Here is a 15,259-nt window from a genome sequence, read left to right on the forward strand (position 1 = left end):
ATTCCAAAAACCCCATCGGGGGATCCTGACTCATCTCAAGTGCCCACCTGTTACCATGACATAAAAGACGTTTTTTCCAAATCCAAGGCCAAATCCCTTCCACCCCACAGACCTTATGACTGTGCAGTTGATTTGCTGCCTGGAACCCCACCTCCACGGGGGAGGTTGTTCTCTCTTTCAGGGCTGGAACAAAAGGCTATGAAGGAGTATGTGGAAGAATCATTGGCAGCCGGGATTATTCGCTCATCTTCATCCCCTGCGGGAGCAATATTTTTCTTTGTGGACAAAAAGGACAAGACCCTGCGAGCCTGTATCGATTACAGGGGTCTCAACAAGAAAACTGTGAAAAACAGGTACCCTCTTCCTCTCATCTCCACCGCCTTTGAGTTCCTGGAGGGAGCCAAGGTTTTCACCAAACTAGACTTAAGAAATGTGTATCATCTCGTCAGGATAAGGGAGGGGGATGAATGGAAAACAGCATTCAACTCACCAACGAGACATTATGAGTATTTGGTCATGCTTTTTGGACTCACGAACGCTCCAGTTGTTTTCCAAAACCTTGTCAATGATGTCCTGCGTGACATGTTGAATGTGTATGTTTTTGTCTAATTGGACGATATTTTGATATTCTCCCCGGATGAGGAGACTCGCATTATTCATGTCCGCTCTGTATTGCAGCGGTTACTGCAGAATGAACTTTATGTCAAGGCTGAGAAATGGGAGTTCCACAAGGCGTCCGTTTCTTTTCTGGGTTTCGTGCTGGCTCAAGGTGAAGTCAAAATGGACCCTTGCAAAGTCCATGCAGTGATTAATTGGCCTACTCCCACGTAAAAAACAAAAATTCCACCTAAATTTTGTTTCACCCGATCTATAGCGCCCCCTTGAGGTCGCAGCACCCTTAGCATTTGTTAACCTCGCCCTGTGGGCTGCTTACTGGTGTGTTTGGGGTTGTTGTCTTGTTGAACTACTGATTTCAACGGCACTTCCTCTGCAACATGAGGCAACATGATTTCTTAAAGTATCAGAATCAGAATCATCTTTATTTGCCAAGTATGTCCAAAACACACAAGGAATTTGTCTCCGGTAGTTGGAGCCGCTCTAGTACAACAGACAGTCAATTTACAGAACACTTTGGAGACATAAAGACATTGACAAAAAACAATTGTGCAAAAAGATGCAGAGTCCTCTAGCACTTAGAGCAGTTCGAATTACTAATATTGCAATAGTCCGGTGCAATGACCATTGTGCAAAGGGCGCTGAGACTTCAAGGAGTGTATGCGGTTTAAAGTGACGAGTAGTGCGATCATCTGGGACAATGTTGGTTGTGCAAATGTTACAGATACTCCTCAAATCAGTGTGCAAATGGAGCAGATGCTACTCTGGCATGAGTGGCCAGTATATGCAAATAGTGCAGCATGGCGAGACAACTACAGTGAGTGCACGAGTAATACATAATTGGCCCCACAGAAATGTGACATCGAGCTCAAGTAAAAAAAATTCCAGCTTGTTGTAATGGAATTATAGGTTAGGACTTTAAGAAGTTGATCGCAAGAGGGAAGAAGCTGTTGGAATGTCTACTAGTTCTAGTTTGCGTTGATTGGTAGCGCCTACCTGAGGGAAGGAGCTGGAAGAGCTGGTGACCGGGGTGCAGACGGTCCGAAAGGATTTTGCAAGCCCTTGTCTTAGTTCTGGCAGCGTGCAAGTCCTCAATGGTGGGTAGGGGGGTACCGACAATCCTTTCAGCAGTTTTGATTGTCCGTTGGAGTCAGAGTTTGTCCTTTTTTGTAGCAGCACCAAACCAGACTGTGATGGAAGAACACAGGACTGATTCGATGACCGCTGTGTAGAACTGTCTCAGCAGCTCCCGTGGCAGGCCGTGCTTTCTCAGAAGCTGCAGGAAGTACATCCTCTGCTGGGCCTTTTTGAGGACGGAGTTGATGTTGGTCGCCCACTTCAGGTCCTGAGAGATTGTAATTCCCAGGAACTTGAAGGTCTCGACGGTTGACACAAGGCAGCTGGACAACGTGAGGGGCAACTGTGGCGAAGGATGCTTCCTGAAGTCCACGATCATTTCTACAGTCTTGAGCGTGTTCAGCTCCAGGTTGTGTCGGCCGCACCACAGCTCCAGCCGCTCCGCTTCCTGTCGATATGCAGACTCGTCACCATCCTTGATGAGGCCGATGACAGTGGTGTCATCTGCAAACTTCAGGAGCTTGACAGTCGGGTTCGCTAAGGTGCAGTCGTTCGTGTAGAGAGAGAAGAGCAGCGGAGAGAGGACACAACCTTGGGGCGCCCCAGTGCTGATGCTGCGTGTGGATGAGGTGGCCTCCCCCAGCCTGACCTGCTGTGTCCTGCCCGTCAGAAAGCTGTAAATCCACTGGCAGATGGCAGGTGAGACGCTGAGCTGGAGAAGCTTGGTTGAAAGGAGTTCAGGGATGATGGTGTTGAACGCTGAGCTGAAGTCCACGAACAGAATCCTCGCGTAAGTATTGTGATATATTGTGATATATGTATGGAAAATGATCCATGATACCCGGTATGCAAATTCAGTGTTTGGTGGTCATCTGACAAACTGTCTCCAGCCCTTGGATCCAAAAAGATACATTTTAATTTCATCAGTCCAGAAAATATTTCTCCATTTCTCTTTCCCCCAGTGGATGTGTACTTAGGCACATGGAAACTTCTTCAGCATGCCTTTTTTTTTTAAATTTTTTAAAAATTATTATCATTATTTTAAACAGAGGGACTTTACAGGTCATTTTTGCTGATCGATGAGCTTCACACAGATGTCCTCTAATTGACAGAGTATTCACAGGTAACTCCAAATCATCTTTGATCACCCTGGAACTGATCATTGGCTCGTCTTTGTCACTGTGGCTATTTTTAATTGCACCGCAAGGTTAAATGAATTTTTCTAAATCTGAATTTTCGATGCATTCGACGGATGGTCTTTCATTCTCTTCCTCGTGACTGGTTTTGTTTTCCATTTTAACGCATTTTAGCTCATTTTAGCCATGCATCCTATCATTTTCTGCACTTCTCTCAATGTTTAAATCAAAGTATGCCGTCTAAATGATGTCTAGAATGACCTATTTGCTCTGTTTTTTTTTTCTTCAGAGCAAAACAGTTATACATGTGCTGGCTTCAACCTTAAATAAGGTCCACATAATTGACACTTGTTTTTTCACAGAATGAATTACCACGCTAATTGAGCCCCACACTGCTTTTATTTTATTTCCCCAACTGGTGAATTATTTGGCATGTAGTAATTTAATTTCTTGCAAAAACAGTGATTGGTCTGGTTAGTCATGTTAGACAATTATTATTTTGAACACAAGTCACACAAAAAACTTTGAGGTCAAACTGTCGCTGTCGCGCAAATTTACTGACTTCCCATCCAAATTCAGTGACAGTGGCCATAGAACTGTTAATGGAACGCATTGCTATGTAGTTGTACTGTTGTCTGTCACATTATATATTATTAAATAATTGTAATGTAATAATGTATAACTGTTGGGAATTTTCGAAAAATGAAAATGTAGCAGATTTTACAATGCCAGAATTTTATACTATGTCATAGATAAATTGAATTTTCCATGATTGGTTGCAAAATACGAACATTTCGTTGGTCGGCTTTTGATATTTTGCTGCCTATGCTTATTATCCCTGCAAACTCCCAAAGAAGTAGAACGTCCTTACACGAGACACGCTATCAGTCAGTCATCTTAGATCCCAGAATTCATTCTGAATAATTCATCCACAGACTCTTCACTCACTTTTAACATCGTCAGAGCGCTTTGTGCACTGTATCGTGATGGCTTTAATTCTTGACTCTCCTTTAGCTCTGAGCAGGACACTTCTTATTCTCTCTGGCCTCCATGGCATTCCGTCTCATGTTTCTTTCCATGAGCCTTTTACATACATAGCTTACTCATTCTCAGTGGGGGTTTGTGTTCACCAGTGGCGTGCAGTGGGACCTTCAGTAGGTGTGCAAATCCACATCTTAATACCACCACTATCATGTCACAAAATAATGTACGAAAACACAATAGAAATGATATGTGGCATTACAGAGAAACAAAGAGAGAGAGCGAGAGAGAGAGAAAGAGAGATGTGGTGCCCACGGCCCTGTTCTAGGAGTTTCTTAATTATTGTAATAAATCGATTACCTGATCCGTGTCTTTACATAAACGAAGATAATTAATTATTTAAAATAACATACAGTATAATAATAACATATGAAAGGTAATTTGAACATTTTTGTTATTTCAGAGGTGTGTATCAAACTGGTAGCCCTTTGCACTAATCAGTACCCAAGAAGTAGCTCTCAGAATCAGAATCATCTTTATTTGCCAAGTATGTCCAAAACACACAAGGAATTTATCTCCGGTAGTTGGAGCCGCTCTAGTACAACAGACAGTCAATTTCCAGAACACTTTGGGGACATAAAGACATTGACAAAAAACAATTGTGCAAAAAGATGCGGAGTTCTCTAGCACTTAGAGCAGTTCGAATGACTAATATTGCAATTGTCCGGTGCAATGACCATTGTGCCAAGGGCGCCGAGACTTCAAGGAGAGTATGCGGTTTAAAGTGACGAGTAGTGCGATCATCTGGGACAATGTCGGTTGTGCAAATGTTACAGATACTCCTCAAATCAGTGTGCAAATGGAGCAGATGCTACTCTGGCATGAGTGGCCAGTATATGCAAACAGTGCAGCATGGCGAGACAACTACAGTGAGTGCACGAGTAATAGTTTCATTTCATTTCAAGGTTGGTGACAACAAAGACACTAAATAAAAAAAATTAAAATAATAAAAATACATTTAAAAAAATAATAAATTAAAAAAAGTAATCAAACCTTTAACTTCCAACTTCACCTCAGAAAAAAATTACAAACCTGTACACTACAATATTTCAGTTCTAACTTCTAATAGCATGACAAAAGCATTAAAACTTGAAATAAAATACATCGTACTCACCAGAGATGCGAATTATTTTTCACAAACTTCCTCATCCTTTGCTCCTCAGAGCTATAGTTGTGTTGTTGCTGCTATAGAAGTGAAGTGAATAAACCCTTTTCCGGGTTCAAACAAGCCCGCCACTCTGTCATCACAATGTCCAGTTTTTTTTAAAAGTCCGCTCTGAAAATGAATTTTTAATCATGTCCGATATCCGTCCGAAGGCACCTGGGTGAACCCCAATGAATCCCATTGAGTTAGCGGCAGGACAACTATCAACCAATTAGAGGACGGGAAATTCAACCCATCAAAGGAGGGGAAAATCCAGCGAAAGCGGTGAGTGACGTAGGGAATAGTGAATATGATTGGTTAAGAAAAACAACCACTGTTTACAGTGCCTATTTGTCCGAAATCAGCAATGGGGATTCTGCAGGCCCAGGGCAGATTATATTGACATGGCAACACGCAGAAACTGAAATCTGATTGGACAAAAAAAATCTATATGACTGGAAACTGGACAGTCAAGAGACACGCTAGGAAAAAAATAAGAATAATTAAATTGTAAATGTCAGTGCTTATAGTGTTTAGGACTAAGAAGGCCTTCAGTGTCACAATTCGGGGGATGTTATGCACTCTATTCTTTTGTTATTACACTGTTGTGTAATTTACCACGTCTAAATGTATCGTGCTCCACATTTCCTTGAATTCATTATAAGGTATTTTGAATCTCTGTGTTATGGGTAAATCGTGTTCTTTCCATTCATGGTGTCTTAAATGGAGTCAAAAGAGTACTTTCTTCAAATAGCGGAAAACACTGTAATTTAATTTGCGGTTGATCATACCCTGCATTGATTGCATTTAATTTTAGGAACCAAACGCCACTTTTAATACCTTTTTGGATTCACTTCGCCTTAACAGCCCGCTTTTCCTAAACAGGTTGTGTAAAGGAGTCTGTCATTTACCAGCTCCACTCGGCGTGTGTGTGTGCGCGCGCGTGCGCGTGCGTTGCCCTATTGAAATCATTGCAGAGCAGTGTCCCTGTTGCCATGGCAACGCAGGCTTCTGTGTCACTTTTCTCTCAGTCTTTCCCCTCCCTTTGCATTTCCCCTCCACTCCAGCGTGCGGTCATGTGACTGTGCTGACGTCACGCTGGAGAGGAAGGCAAGGGAGAGAGTTAGCTTTCTCGTGTGTGCGTGTGTGTGTTTTTTTCTTCTTTTTTTTTAAACACCCTCTTGCTCAAACGAGGAGTCTCTGCAAGTCTTGTGTGTCTCTGTAACTCAATCAGTCTTTCTCGTTTTCTCCCAGTTTGACTCCACATTGTTTTGCCGTTACTATTGTCGCCTGTTGCTTCCTCTTCTCCCGCCCCAAACTTAGCCTAGAGACAGTGTTGGGTGATGGACTGCTAAACAACTTGTACATCGCCACAAAGTGAGGTAAGCGTCGTGTGTTTTTTCGATGAATCTTTTACAGTGACTCGTGGTTGCGTCTGGAAGCACAAGCTGAGCACTGAAAATGTTTCTGCTTTTCGTTGCACAGCAAAGAAGATTCCGATACTTGTTCAGGGCGAGGGGGGGCATTCAATGTATTAACTGACTGTACCACTTCATGCTAGCCTGGCCTTTGGTCAACCGGAGTCAAGGATGTTATGAAACAGTGATGATAAAACAGCTACCAGCGATCTCTCATGAGAAGACGAGCGTGTTTCTACCTCGGCAAACACAGGCTGATCTTTTTTTGCAGGAAGTGATGGGGGGGGGGGGGGTGTCTGTGGGAGAGGGTGGGTGATGTGTGCGAAGGGCTGAGAGTGTTTAGGTGCTCTCGAGCCACGAGTGATGGGCTGCACCACATGGCTTTTCCTCTCAAAGCATTCTAATGTTAGTGACAGTCGTGGGCTGCTGCTTCTGCCTGCCAAGGATTTAGAAGACGGTTGGGGGAGGGGGGGGGGGGGGGAGCTGAGCAGCTGCCACCTGACCCCCACCCACCCCCTCGGAGATAATGGAAAAGCGTGAGTATTTATGATTTCAAAGCACACAAAAGTAACAGGGTACGATAAGAGTTCCCCTGAATTTGTCTTGATGAGGGTCATGCTTAAGAATCCCCCCTCCCTCCTTTACAAGACCCGTCTTCCTGCACGCCTCAAACAAAAGCATGCCAGCCCAAATTTAGCCCAGAGAGGGCGGAAAGAAAGGGGGGAAAAAAACAATGTTTGTAGTCTTCCGAGAAAACTCTCACTCTTACTTTCTTTTTTTTTTTTTTTTCATCTGCTGTGAGACCACACCACGCAGCAGGTCATTGTGTACGTGTTGCAGGTTTATATTGGTATTCACGATCCCTAATTAGAGGACATTTGTGGCTTTTATTGTGTTTCTCCCATAGTAATATATATATATCTATATATATATATCTATATCTATATATATATATCGATATATGTACACACACACACACATACATGTATAGTATGAGCATCGTCATCGCGATGTGTGTGTGCGCAATAGTCACATCTCAGGGTCTGCTGCGATGGTGATGTGCTGTAATATACAGAGAATCTTTTTTTGCCTATTAACTCATTCACTGCCAGGCGTTTCCTGAGCAGGGAATCCCTAGACTGCCAGGCATTTTCGAGCAATTTCACTCATTTTTCAAGCCCCACAGAATATTGTGTACTATGACGATGTAAACACCAAAACCCACAAAAGAAATATCAGACTCTCTTCTTTCATCAAAAAAAAAAGGTTCTCTCTGGCTTATACCTTTCTTTAGTAATCAGCAGTAAAATATTGGCTACTTTCAGCCAAATCTGTTTCTGGAAGAAAAAAACGGAGAAAACAGCATTTTTGTGAAAGCAGACAGCGCAAGCAGAACAATTACTTTGACAAAAAATTTTTTCCATCCATCCATCCATTTTCTGAGCCGCTTCTTTCTCCTCTATGGGTCACGGGCGTGCTGGAGACTATCCCAGCTGTCATCGGGCAGGAGGCTGGGTACACTCTGAACTGGTTGCCAGCCAATCGGAGGGCACATATAAACAAACAAACATTCGCACTCACATTCACACTTACGGGCAATTTAGAATTGTTAATTAACCTAGCATGCATGTTTTTGGGATGTGGGAGGAAACCGGAGTGCCCGGAGAAAACCCAAGCAGGCACGGGGAGAACATGCAAACTCCACACCGGCGGGGCCAGGGATTGAACCCCGGTCCTCAGAACTGTGAGGCTGACGCTCTAACCAGTCGTCCACCGTGCCGCCCAATTTATTTTCCTTTAGTAAAAATCTCAAACATCTGAACATAAAACAACACTGAAAAAGTACTTTTGACAGAAAAATAATTTATTTACAAGTATAACTGTACAGAATTTACATTGGACAAAAATGCATGAACAAATGGGCCTCCCACACTTGCTCTTTTTTCCTCCAAATTCTCCTCCTGTACCGTTTGCTTAATAGGCTAGTTTTTTATCACCTTGGGCATAAAATCTAGCAAAGTTTTATCCACATCTAGATTTTATTCTTCTGTTGGCAGTGAATGGGATCTTGTGTGGTTGTCATTCTCTTTGAAACCAGTCACTACTTCTCCTTGAAGCACAACCCGTGCAGTTTAGAAACATAACTATTACTAAAACATGCATTGTTGAAATTGCTGTCGTGGGACGTGGATAAAAAAAAAAAAGCTTTCAATTACCTTTTTTGTCTGCACTGCGTACCGGAATGAGAGTCGAACGTCTATTGGATGCATAACCTGTGAGTTTTAAAAAATACATACCATTACTTGAGTACGTTTTATTGATGACTTGTTTTGCAAGGGTAAAAAAAACCAAAAACATTACTTTTCTTCGTTGCAATCGTAAAGGACGTTCAACTCGCGGGTGTTGAATTCCTGCAAGATGGACGAAATGGAAAATTCAAATCAGTACTGGCAGCAGATGTTACATTGTAATGTGAACTTGTGGGACTAAATTATGTTTTTATGTAACAAGGATTGAAGGAGAGTGTTTGCTCGCTAAATGTAGCTAACGCAAGCTGCAAACAAGTTACTTTCGTCTCCCTATCATCCGGAGGAAGCTCCGAATGAAGCTCAGCTGCTTCCAGGCGATCCAGAGGCAGTTCACTCATCTGACGATGAGCATTTACTCAAATCCTGGTCGGCAGACGATCAGCTGGCAAGCGGCCGAGGATGTCACCATTTGGCCCGCCGTTTTGCGCGATAGCTTTGTTACAAAGCAATCCCTCGGAGCGTCATCCTTTATTTCCCCCGCATGATCTAAGGCGTCACTCCTATGGGTCGCAGGAATATTTTTCTTGCCTTGGCGTAATAAATTTCTCGTACTGAAAGCTTTTCTGTTAGATTTGTTTTCATTTTGTCTTATCTCTTTTCTGCCATTATTTTTGCCTTCTCTCATTGTCTCTTGGACCCCGCCGGCCCGCCCCCTCCTTCGTCTTCCTCTTCTTCCTCTTCTTCCTCTGAGGGAGGGACGTTTACCTCAAGGCATTGTTGCCCTCTACAGGGTGCCAATCCTCATTGCAGTTACGCAGAGGCTCGGCGATCACACATAAACTGAACAAGACCCTCCCCCACACATCCCCATTAAAAACCGGCATTGATATCTTTAGACGGCATTGGCAAGGAATAGATGGATTCTGAATGACGTCTTTGGACGGCATTGGCAAGGAATGAGTTAAGGACAAAAATCCCGTCTTTGTTTACATTTCTCATTTAAAAAAATTAAAGCAAGCTTTTCCTCATGATTTTGAGATTGTAGGGTCGAAACTGCAGCTGGAGCGATGAACTGAACTAGTTTGCATAGAAAATTTACTATCCCAACACTGATCCTGTATTATTTCATATTGCAATAGACACTACATCGCCAAAACTATTCACTCACACACACACATATATATATATATATATATATATACCCCTCCAAAAGTATTGGAAAGGCAAGGTCAATTCCTTTGTTTTTGTTGAATACTGAAGACATTTGGGTTTCAGATCAAAAGATGAATTTGAGACAAAAATTCAGAATTCCAGCTTTTATTTCATGGTATTTACATCTGGATGTGTTAAAAAACAAAGGACTTTTCAAGTGAGCAAAAGTATTGGAACATGTGACTGACGGGTCTTTCGAGTAGACTTTACACCGATTTGATCTGTTTGATCAGTTTCGGCCGATAATTAGCATTTTATGCTGATCGGACGATCGGCTTTCATGTCATAATTTGCCAATCCGATCAATGACGTCATCGATCGGCTCCGCAAAAGACATTTACTCCGCGTCGCCGTCGCGTATGAATCCAAATGCTAGTTTAGTTTTAGCCTTGTCTTGTGGCGTAGTACTATAACTTTCTGATGGCCAATAAAGTTTTTTTCAATCTTGTCAGTGAAAAAAACATGTCAGTGTGGGCCTATTTTGCTGTGTCTCAGACAAACAACACGTAAGTTATTTGCAGTCTGTGCACAACTGAAATACGTCGCGGGGAACGTCATCTAAATGCTTCACCTCAACAAATTTGATTGGGCACCTGAAGAATGTACACAAGGAGGACCGATGCAAACTCTGGACAACACCAGTCCATATAGCTGGGACAGTGAGAAAGTTAGAGAAAGCATGTCATTAACAGTATTTGTTAAAGTCATTTAATTGCAATAAAGTAATTTTATACCGTAAGTTAGCACCCATTATTTCTGTCATGTTGTAATGTTGATTTGACCTAAACTTATGTCAGTGGCCAATCCTTGAATGCTCCCGAGAGGTCATTGATGTTTTAAAGTCTGTTTTAAAGATGTTTTTAAGTCTAAAATGCTAGAGAATAATTTTGAAGATACATACTCAGTATACAGTACACAAGCATATACAATAAAAGAACATCCATCCATTCATTTTCTGAGCTGCTTCTCCTCACTAGGGTCGCGGGCATGCTGGAGCCTATCTCAGCTGTCATCGGGCAGGAGGCGGGGTACACCCTGAACTGGTTGCCAGCCAATCGCAGGGCACATAGAAACAAACAACCATTCGCACTCACAGTCATGCCTAGGGGCAATTTAGAGTCTCCAATTAATGCATGTTTTTGGGATGTGGGAGGAAACCGGAGTGCCCGGAGAAAACCCACGCAGGCACGGGGAGAACATGCAAGCTCCACACAGGCGGGGCCGGGGATTGAACCCGGTTCCTCAGAACTGTGAGGCTGACGCTCTAACCAGTCGGCCACCGTGCCGCCAATAAAAGAACAATTCATGTAAATAGACGCATAGCTCCATTTTGTGATCGGATCACTGATTGGTTATCAGTTTTTTAAACTTGCTGATCAGTGATCTCCCCCAAAAATCCTCATCGTGTAAAGCCTTGTTTCTAGCTGCTCAGGTGTTGCCTTTTAGATTGATTGCTTAAACATTAGATAGTGCTTGTTTTTGGCTTTGGCTTTTGCCTGTGAAAACTGCATTTGCTGTTAAGCAAACATGAAGACCAGAGAGCTGTCTATGGGAGAAAAGCAAACCATTTTGAAGCTGAGAGAAGATGGAAAATCTAGCAGAGCTATTGCACCAACATTGGGCATAGCCAAAGCAACAATTTGGAATGTCCTGAAAAAGAAAGAAACTACTGCTATACTGAGCAACAGACATCGAACAGGTCGGCCAAGGCTATCAACAGCAGTTTATGACAGAAACATTGCTGAGAGCTGTGAAGAAACACCCAAAGACAACAGTCAGTGACATCACTGCCAACCTCCACAGGGCAGGGGGGAAGGTATGAAAATCCACTGTTCGAAGAAGACTTCGAGGGAAGAAATATACAGGCCATAGCACAAGATGCAAACCAGTCATCAGCAAAAAGAATTGGAAGGCCAGATTGGATTTTGCAAAGTACAGAGATTAGCCACAAAAGTTTTGGAACAAAGTTTTCTGTACTGATGAGACCAAGATTAAACTCTACCAAAGTAATGGAAAGGCCAAAGTATGGAGAAAGAAAGGATCAGTTTATAATCCAAAACACAGACGCTCATCTGTAAAGATATGGTGGAGGTAACGTTATGGCTTGGGCTTTCATGGCTGCTTCTGGAACAGGCTCACGAGTCTTTATTTATGATGTAACTCATGATGGTAGCAGCAGAATGAATTCTGAAGTCTACAAAACCATTTTGTCTAGCAATTTACAGAAAAATAATCATAATAATGTAAATACCATTAAATAAAAGCTGGGATTTTTAACTTTTGTCTCATAATCATCAGTGTCGCACCTGCCACCTTTGCTGCATTGGGGTTTTGTCATCTAATTTATGAATGTCTTATTTGCCTTGGTTCTCTGACCTTGACGATGTTTCACACGTCACCTGACCTTTGATATTTGCACCTTCAATTAATACTTTTTATACTGTATATAATATAGTTTCGCGGCACGGCCGACTGGTTAGAGCGTCTGCCTCACAGTTCTGAAGACCGAGGTACAATTTCCGGCCCCGCCTGTGTGGAGTTTGCATGTTCTCCCCGTGCCTGCGTGGGTTTTCTCCGGGCACTCCGGTTTCCTCCCACATCCCAAAAACATGCATGATAGGTTAATTGAAGACTCTAAATTGCCCGTAGGTGTGAATGTGAGTGTGAATGGTTGTTTGTTTATATGTGATTGGCTGGCAACCAGTTCAGGGTGTACCCTGCCTCCTGCCCGATGATAGCTGGGATAGGCTCCGCGACCCTTGTGAGGATAAGCGGCTCAGAGAATGGATGGATGATATAGTTTATTTAGGTTTTATATTGAAGTTAGTTGTACTGTCTTTTGTAGTACCGTGGGCCCTTGAGTACCGTAATTTCAATCCTCTGTATGTGTTCTGCATATTGCAGAATTGACAATAAAAATACCTTGTACCTAAATTTCTTCAGGATACAGTACAACAAAAACAAAGGTTTTTGTTTGTGTGTGTATATATATTCTTCTTTGCATTAAAAAAAATAACTATATATTGTATATTTAAAAAGAGCCGTTGGTCTCCTGAACGAACCACCACCACAGACAGATATACTGGTAGCTTTATCAGACATCCTGCAGCTTTCTCCAGTGGGTGCGTATGTGCGCGCGCGCATACATACGGGCCTTCCTGAACAGAAAAACTAGTTTTATTGGTTGAAAGTTATGCTTGAATAATTCATGACATTTTTATGTACAACCCTAATTCCAATTAAGTTGGGATGTTGTGTTAAACATAAATAAAAACAGAATACAATGATTTGCAAATCATGTTCAACCTATATTTAGTTGAATACACTACAAAGACAAGATATTTAATGTTCAAACTGATAAACTTGATTGTTAGAAAATAATCATTAATTTAGAATTTTATGGCTGCAACACGTTCCAAAAAAGCTGGGACAGGGTCATGTTTACCACTGTGTTGCATTACCTTTTCTTTTAATAACATTCAAGAAACGTTTGGGAACTGAGGACACTAATTGTTGAAGCTTTGTAGGTGAAATTCTTTCCCAGTCTTGCTTGATGTACAGCTTCAGCTGTTCAACAGTCCGGGGTCTCCGTTGTCATATTTTACACTTCATAATGCGGCACACATTTTCAATGGGAGACGGGTCTGGACTGCAGCCAGGCCAGTCTAGTACCCGCACTCTTTTACTACAAAGCCACGCTGTTGTAACACGTACAGAATGTGGTTTGGCATTGTCTTCCTGAAATAAGCAGGGGCGTCCATGAAAAAGATGTTGCTTGGATGGCAGCATATGTTTCTCCAAAACCTGTATGTACCTTTCAGGATTAATGGCGCCTCCACAGATGTGTAAGTTACACATGCCATTGGCACTGACACAGCCCCATACCATCACAAATGCTGGCTTTTGAATTTTGCGTCCATAACAGTCCGCATGGTTCTTTTCCTCTTTGGCCCGGAAGACACGACGTCCACAATTTCCAAAAACAATTTAAAATGTGGACTTAGCGGACCAATGAACACTTTTCCACTTTGTATCAGTCCATCTTAGATGAGCTCGGGCCCAGAGAAGCCGGCGGCGTTTTTGGGTGTTGTTGATAAATGGCTTTTGCTTTGCATATTAGAGTTTTAAGTTGCACTTACGGATGTAGCGCCGAACTGTATTTACTGACATTGGTTTTCTGAAGTGTTCCTGAGCACATGTGTTGATATCCTTTACCCATTGATGCTAGTTTTTGATGCAGTGCCGCCTGAGGATCGAAGGCCACGGGCATTCAATGTTGGTTTTCGGCCTTGCCGCTTACATGCGTGATTTCTCCAGATTCTCTGAACCTTTTGATTATATTATGGACCGTAGATGATGAAATCCCTAAATTCCTTGCAATTGTACGTTGAAGGACATTGTCAAAACTGTTGCACTATTTTCTCACGCGCTTGTTCACAAAGAGGTGAATCTCACCCCATCTTTGCTTGTGAATGACTGAGCAATTCAGGGAAGCTCCTTTTATACCCAATCATGGCACCCACCTGTTCCCAATTAGCCTATTCATCTGTGGGATGTTCCAAACAGGTGTTTGATGAGCATTCCTCAACTTCCTCAATCTTTTTTGCCACCTGTCTCAGCTTTTTTTGGAACGTGTTGCAGCCCTAAAATTCTAAGTTAATGATTATTTGCTAAAAACAATAAAGTTTATCAGTTTGAACATTAAATATCTTGTCTTTGTAGTGTATTCAATTAAATATAGGTTGAACATGATTTGCAAATCATGGTATTCTGTTTTTATTTATATTTAACATAACGTCCCAACTTCATTGGAATTGGGGTTGTACAGTATACACATGTATTTATAATTTTAGATAAATCATTAGCTGATTATTTTGCCATTTTCACCTTAACATGTCACCAGCTCCGAACCTTTTATTTAAAAAAAAAAAAAAAGTATAATAATAATAATGTCATTTGACTATTACTTGAGCATTATTCTGAAGTGACACAAATGCATGCATAATGCAGAACTGCAATATTTGCCGCAAATACGGGTGAGACGCTACATTTGCTTTTGCTGAACTTCCGAAATTATATTTAAAAAAAAAAATACCACAAGCTAAGATAAACTTCTTTAAGGTTCCTATAACATCCTGTTTTGTACTTAAGAAGGTTTCATGAGGGTTTCATGTAACACTAGTGGAAACTAACTTGAAGGCAGTTTATGCAACCAGTGATTTATGACCACAGTCAGAAAGAAAGAAATGGAAAGTGTGTGAGTGAGTGAGTGAGTGAGTGAGAAAGAAAGGAACAGTTAAGATAATTGACAAATACTCAAGGAGTAAATTTTAATCTGATACTTTTTAAAGTCTGAATGATCAGTCC

General features: G+C 41.9%; 1 protein-coding gene across 3 annotated transcripts in view; it reads left to right on the forward strand.

Annotated features, from left to right (window-relative positions):
• The first annotated feature begins 6,119 nt into the window (after positions 1–6,119).
• The window catches only part of LOC133401143 (neurocalcin-delta A), a 65,178-nt gene continuing 56,038 nt past the window's right edge, over positions 6,120–15,259 (forward strand). For all 3 annotated transcript variants that reach the window (XM_061673710.1, XM_061673711.1, XM_061673712.1), the window contains exon 1: positions 6,120–6,395. The gene's annotated coding sequence lies outside the window, so the exon portion shown is untranslated. The remainder of the gene's footprint in view (positions 6,396–15,259) is intronic.

This window comes from Phycodurus eques, chromosome 4 (genome assembly GCF_024500275.1).
Source record: "Phycodurus eques isolate BA_2022a chromosome 4, UOR_Pequ_1.1, whole genome shotgun sequence".
Classification (NCBI taxonomy): Eukaryota; Metazoa; Chordata; class Actinopteri; order Syngnathiformes; family Syngnathidae; genus Phycodurus; species Phycodurus eques.